This window comes from Neoarius graeffei, chromosome 2, assembly GCF_027579695.1.
Source record: "Neoarius graeffei isolate fNeoGra1 chromosome 2, fNeoGra1.pri, whole genome shotgun sequence".
In the NCBI taxonomy this organism is placed as follows: Eukaryota; Metazoa; Chordata; class Actinopteri; order Siluriformes; family Ariidae; genus Neoarius; species Neoarius graeffei.
The window spans coordinates 25,641,192-25,647,904 of record NC_083570.1 but is presented as its reverse complement, the minus strand read 5'-3'; positions in this window follow the sequence as shown (position 1 = coordinate 25,647,904).

Genomic DNA, 6,713 nt, shown 5'->3' with positions numbered 1-6,713 from the left:
GGTAGCCTGGCTAACGCGACTTCAAAGCTCTCCGAGCATTTGGTCTGGCCAAGCTATTAAGCCAAACCGTTTCCCAGAGCCCGTGGTTGACCCGCCTCCCTGATATGCCTCAGTTTGCTACTGGTCGAAGCCAGAAAAGGCTGTGATGAAGCTTAAACCAATCACATCACTCTTTCCTCTGACGTATGTGACGCAACGGGGCTAACTGGTAGATTAAACTCTTACCGAAGCCGGTTGGGAGCAAGGCGAAAACGTCCTTCCTTTCAATAAATACCTCCAGGGCTACTCTTTGCTCCGTTTTCAATGAGAACTTCCCATTGAATGCTTTCAATACAGCATCTACCACTGTGTTAAAGGCTTGCCGCTGCTCCATGTTCGTGATGTGAATGAAGCACTTCCGGCATAGATTCTGTAAACAATCTATGGCTTCCGGTCGCAGTTTTACTATGTCACTGCCTTGAACACGCCTCTACCCGGGGCCATTGGAGATGCTCAAAGTTGATTGGTTCCCGATTTTTCAGGAGCTTGGAAATGCTGTAGATAGCCTGCCTGGCCAGACTAAGCTTGGAACAGGCCTTCGTGTTGCGTCACGCTTAGGATGGGTGGGCCCAGGCTACCAGAATGGCAGGTTTAAGACTGGAAACATGGAATGTGGGGGATATGCTGCTGTGAGGGGGAAGTTCTAATCTGTAAGATACCTTGTTGATGTGCCGAAGTATCTTGAAAGGTCCGATGTAACGTGCCTGCAGTTTTTGACAGGTATTGGGTTTCCTGAGGTTACTTGTGGACACCCATACCCTGTCGCCAGGTGAGAAATCTGGATTGTCACCCCCTGTGCTTGTCTGCATACGCCTTATACTTGGCATTAACAGTTTCAATGCATTGGTGTACCTCCTCCCATACTGCTTAGCTGCATGAAAACCAGTCTTCAACTGCTTGTACTTGTACTGGTGCATCATCCCAGGGAAATACGGGCAGCTGGTAGCCGAGTATGCACTGAAAAGGTGTTAGTTGAGTTGTGTAGTGTTTGAGCGAGTTTTGTGCATACTTGACCCACAGGAGGAACTGAGACCAGTCCCCTTGGTTCCTCATACAGAAGATTCTCAGAAAGCATCCAATTTCTTGTTTGGCCCATTCCACTTGACAATTGAATTGTGGGTCATAACCAGATGTAAGACTTACCCCTAATCATTCCATGAAGCAAGACCAAAACTGTGAGATAAATTTTGCTGATTATGTCATCTGAGATGCCATAATACCTGAATACCTGTTGCAATAATAGTTCTGCTGTTTGGGAAGCTGTGGGGATGCCGGGTAATGGGATGAACTTCAATGCCTTGGAGAATCTGTCTATCGTTACTATGATGGTGGTGTTGCCTGGAGGGGGGGTGTCTGTAATGAAGTCAATGGCTAGATGGGACCAGGGCCTTTGAGGTATTGGGAGCGGACACAGTTTGCCGGCAGGAGGGGTTCTAGGAACTATAGCTTAGGCACACTCAAAACAGGAGGAGATCTCATCTCATTATCTCTAGCCGCTTTATCCTGTTCGACAGGGTCGCAGGCAAGCTGGAGCCTATCCCAGCTGATTACGAGTGAGAGACGGGGTACACCCTGGACAAGTCGCCAGGTCATCACAGGGCTGACAAATAGACACAGACAACCATTCACACTCACACCTACAGTACGGTCAATTTAGAGTCACCAGTTAACCTAACCTGCATGTCTTTGGACTGTGGGGGAAACCGGAGCACCCGGAGGAAACCCACGCAGACACGGGGAGAACATGCAAACTCCGCACAGAAAGGCCCTCGCTGGCCACGGGGCTCGAACCCAGACCTTCTTGCTGTGAGGTGACAGCGCTAACCACTACACCACCATGGCGCTCCCAGGAGGAGATGAACTGTTTAATTTTTGTGAGCATATTCTCCCACCAGTACTTGTTCCTGAACATTGGCTGCCAGGATGTCCTGTCGTGGGAGATGTGTGAGCCCAAGTGATGAGTCAACCTCAGAGATGTTTCGGGATGTAAAGAAGACCTGGTGGAAGATTGACAGGGCTTGTAAATGGTTGGGAGATCTTTATTTCTTGGTCCAGGTCCCAAGTGATAGATTGGACAAAAGGGAGAATGGGGTGAGTGACTGAATCTTGATGAGATGAGTTGAAGGTACAGGATATAGCATCTGCCTTGGTATTCTTTGAACCAGGACAGAACAAGATAATAAAATTGAAATGAGTGAAGAAAAGTGCCCATCTGGCCTGACATGGATTTAATCTCTTTGCCTTTTTAAGATATTCGAGGTTCTTATGATTGGTCATAATCACAAAGGGGTGCTTGGCTCCCTCCAGCCAGTGTCTCCATTCCTCGAGGGCTAGTTTGATAGCAAGTACTGTAACTCTCTGTTTCCCACATCATAATTTCTCTCTGCAGAGATGAGTTTTCTTGAGAAGAAAGCCACTGGGTGGAGCTTGTGTTTCTCACCAAAGTGCTGAGATAGGATTTCTCCTAGTCCAGTACCAGATGCATCTACCTCTACTGTGAATGGTTTGGCTGGGTCAGGGTGCTGCAGAAATGGAGCAGAGGAGAAAGCGTGCTTGAGTCAGTAAATGCTTCTTCTGCCAAGGGGTTCCACTGAAGGTGTTTGGGTCCGTTTTTGAGCAGAGCCGTCAGAGGAGCAGCAATCATGCTGAAACCTCTAATGAAACAACGATAAAAATTGGTAAAGCCCAAGAAGTGCTGAAGGTCCTTAATAAAAGTAGATGCTGGCCAGGACATGACAGCAGACACCTTGGCAGAGTCCATGCTGACTCCTTCTGCACTAATGATATAGCCCAAAAAGGAGATTCGTCCCTGATGGAACTCACATTTCTCTGCCTTCATGAAGAGATGGTTAGCCAGCAGGCACTGGAGGATGGCTTGGACATGTTTCAGATGGCTCTCTTCATCTGGAGAGTAGATTAAGATGTCGTCAATATATGCAATCATGAACTTGCCTAACATGTCCCTGAGCAAGTCATTGATTAGGCACTGAAACACCTTGGGCACCGAAGAAAGGCCATAGGGCATTACCCGGTACTCAAAATCGCTGGCGGTTGTGCTGAAGGCGGTTTTCCATTCATCACCCTTCTTTATTCTAATGAGGTTGTAGGCACTGTGGAGGTCAAGTTTAGAAAAGTTCTTGGCAGACCGGAGTTGTTCAAGGGCTGAGGGAACAAGAGGAAGAGGATAGGGATACTTGTTATTTGATTTAATCCTCTATAGTCAATACATGGCCAGAGACCACTACCTTGTTTCTTCACAAAGAAGAAGCCGGCTGACGTGGGAGACTTTGAAGGGTGGATGTAACCTTGTTTAAGAGCCTCTTGGATATATTCCTCCATGACAGAGTGTTCCTTCTGAGACAAGAGATATATGCGACCACGTGGAGGTGACATACCTGGTAGTCGATCAATGGCGCAGTCATAAGGTTGGTGCAGTGGTAGTCCGCAGGCTTTCCCTTTGCTAAAAACTTCCTTTAGGTCCAGATAGCACTCAGGAACATTCTCCATGGAGTCTGGCTATGGGCTTTTGACTGAGGTGGAGGCAAGAGTGACTTGGGGACATGAGAGACAATTCTGAAAGCAGGTGGTTGACCATTGGAAGATTTCTTTGTTCTGCCAAGAAATAAATGGCTCATGAATTTGTAACCGGGGTAACCAAGAATGATGTCATGGTTAACGGTTGTAGTCCCGAGTGCAGTGCCCCTACCTGAATCTGAATGGGAGCTGTGCGAGTATTGACAAGACCACCACCTATTGGTCCCCCATCGATTGTTCTGATGCTGAGTGGACTTTGCAGAGGGGTTGTGGGCAGGTCGAACTTCTGGACAATCATACTGTTGATAAAGTTCCCCTCTGCCCCTGCGTCAACAAAAACAGACAGAACGTGTGTGGAGGATGCCACTTTTAACAACACTTTAAAGGATTTAGTATTGAATTTTCTCACCGGACTCACTGCATGGGTTGGGCTTTAAGCTGGCCCGGTGTGAGAGGGACGGATGGGACACTGACTAATATGATGCTCAGAACTCCTGCAGTAAAACCAAAGGCCCTCCTTCCTCTGTCTTTCATGTTCTGCATGCTTCAAACAAGTGTGGGAAACCTCCATGGGTGTAGTTTCCTCAGAAGGTGGAACAGGTTTAGAGCTTTCCTTAATTGAGGGTCGGTGTGTCAGTAGATGATCTAGTTGTATAGCAAGGTCAATGATGGAGTCCAGCATCAAATGTTCATCTCTACATGCCAGTTCACTGAGAATTTCAGGATGAATAACTTGGCAAAACACAGCTTTTAATACTGGATCATTCCAGCCACTGGCTGCAGCTAGTGTAACCAGTAAGTGTCTTATGTCACTTACTGGTTGGTTGTTACATCTGGGACTGCTGCTTTCACTTCCTTGTTTACATTCTTCCTTAGACACACACACGCGTGTTGTCCTTTCACTTGCTCCAGGCTGCAGAGGTTAACAGGGATCCTAGCGAGTCGCTGGCATCCTCTGTATTTGTCCTTTCACTTGCTCCAGGCTGCAGAGGTTAACGGGGATCCTAGCGAGTCGCTGCATCCTCTGTATTTGTCCTTTCACTTGTTCCAGGCTGCAGAGGTTAACGGGGATCCTAGCGAGTCGCTGGCATCCTCTGTATTTGTCCTTTCACTTGCTCCAGGCTGTAGAGGTTAACGGGGATCCTAGCGAGTCGCTGGCATCCTCTGTATTTGTCCTTTCACTTGCTCCAGGCTGCAGAGGTTAACGGGGATCCTAGTGAGTCGCTTGCATCCTCTGTATTTTTTTTGGTGTGAGTACCTACCATGAGAGCTGATGTTTGTGAGATCGTTTGTTATGGGCATTGATTTGCAGTCAGGTTGGCTGTATCCCTGCAGTTGCCATGGGCATTGATTACGGGGGGAGCATCTACCATGGACACTGACTACGGAGTTGCCATTGCTGTTTTGCCTACCTTTTTTGTTTTTTGTTTTGAGTTGTTTTCTTGGGTTTTGTTTGTATGGCTTATGGCTGGGAAATGTTTCTGTTGAGTGCTATTAATCTCTGCTTGGGTATTGGCTGTTTATTTTTAGTTGTGTATTAGGCTAAATTGTATGTGTCTATAATCACTTACTTTTTGTGTCAACAGATTCAATGAGTGTGGTGCTGGTTGGGGGATGCTTGGTTGTTCCTTTTTCTTCTGCACTGCTTGAGGTGAATTACAGTAGTTACTAGCACGTCTGTTTGCTTATTTGAGGCTTTGCTTGTAGCCCTTTGTGAGTGTACTAATCCGAAATAGCTGAGCATGTAACTTGGTTGCTGTGTCTAACCTGGCCTCTCCTCCTTTACCAGCTAACCACTCATTGACTGTTGGTTCCTATTTTAGTTTTCTTAATGGGTTGTATTTCTTATTTGTAACTACCAGTACCCTATAGTTACTTTCATACAGCTAATGATTGGTTGTGTATGGTTGTAAGAATTGTTATACCTCAATGTGTTCTTGATATTAATGGATTTTTAATAAACATTCCCCGGTCACTGGAGTGCAAGTCTCTGTTCATTACTGATATACATACAGATTTGTGTGGGAGTTTTCTTTGACTTAATGCACATCTTAAGGGGCGGGGCCTTAGGTGGCGTAGTCTGGCCTTTTGGCCTGAACTTGTAACCAGAAGTTACACTAGCATTCTAAAGTCCAGGGCATATTCAGCGACTCCTCAAGATCCCTGAGAGATAGTGAGGAAACTTTCACTGACCTCAATTCCCTGGGGTTCGTGGTCAAACACTCTCTTGAACAACTTGAGGAAATGTTCATACGAAGTCGTGTGCTCACTGCCATTTTTCCAAACAGCGCTCGCCCATTGTAATGACTTGCCAGTGAGGAAAGACAGGAATTTAGCGATGTTGTGTTCGTCAGAAAGATGAGGCATAGTGGAGCACTGAAGTAAGAATCCCTTACAAGCAAGAGCATTCCTGGCATATTTCTCCGGAATGGGAAGTTGTAAGCCAGGACTGGAAGAAGCCTTAGGATACACTAGGACGGCCTGCGACATTACAGTTGCGAGCTGCAGCATTCAGGGGTTGAGGTCTGCAACCATCTGTTGATGTTCTCCTAGAAGTTGTCCTTGGGTGTTCAATACTTCACCTCTTCTGCTACATCCATGATGGCAAAGTATTCTGTCAGAGTGCAGGCACTTATGGATACATACGCAAGGGAGAGTGGGGGGTAAACTGGTAACAAAGCCAAATCGAGAGACAGAAAGCATAATCGTGGAGCAGGTAAGGGTCGGTCGATCAGAAAACCCAAGAGAGCCAAGCAAAATTTTTACATGTAATTATCGACGATAGAATTGGAAAGCCCATATTTCTATGCTAAGTAAAAAGATTGCTACTGTATAACTGTTGGGATTCTGGGAAAAATTAAATATCTCACTCAACAGACTCTTATTACTATCTATAATAGCCTTATTTACCCATATCTTGTCTACTGTAATATTGTTTGGGGTTGTGCCTGTCACACCACATTATTTCCCATTCCTTCCCTGGAAAAGAAATTTGTGTGGATAGCTGTTGGTTCCAGAGTTTATACACATGCAGCTCCTTTACTTCAGCATCTAAAAATTAAAAATGTCCTTGATATTAACAAATTACATCTTAGTCTTTTTGCATTTAAGTTCCTTTCAAATAGTCTTCCTCAGGCATT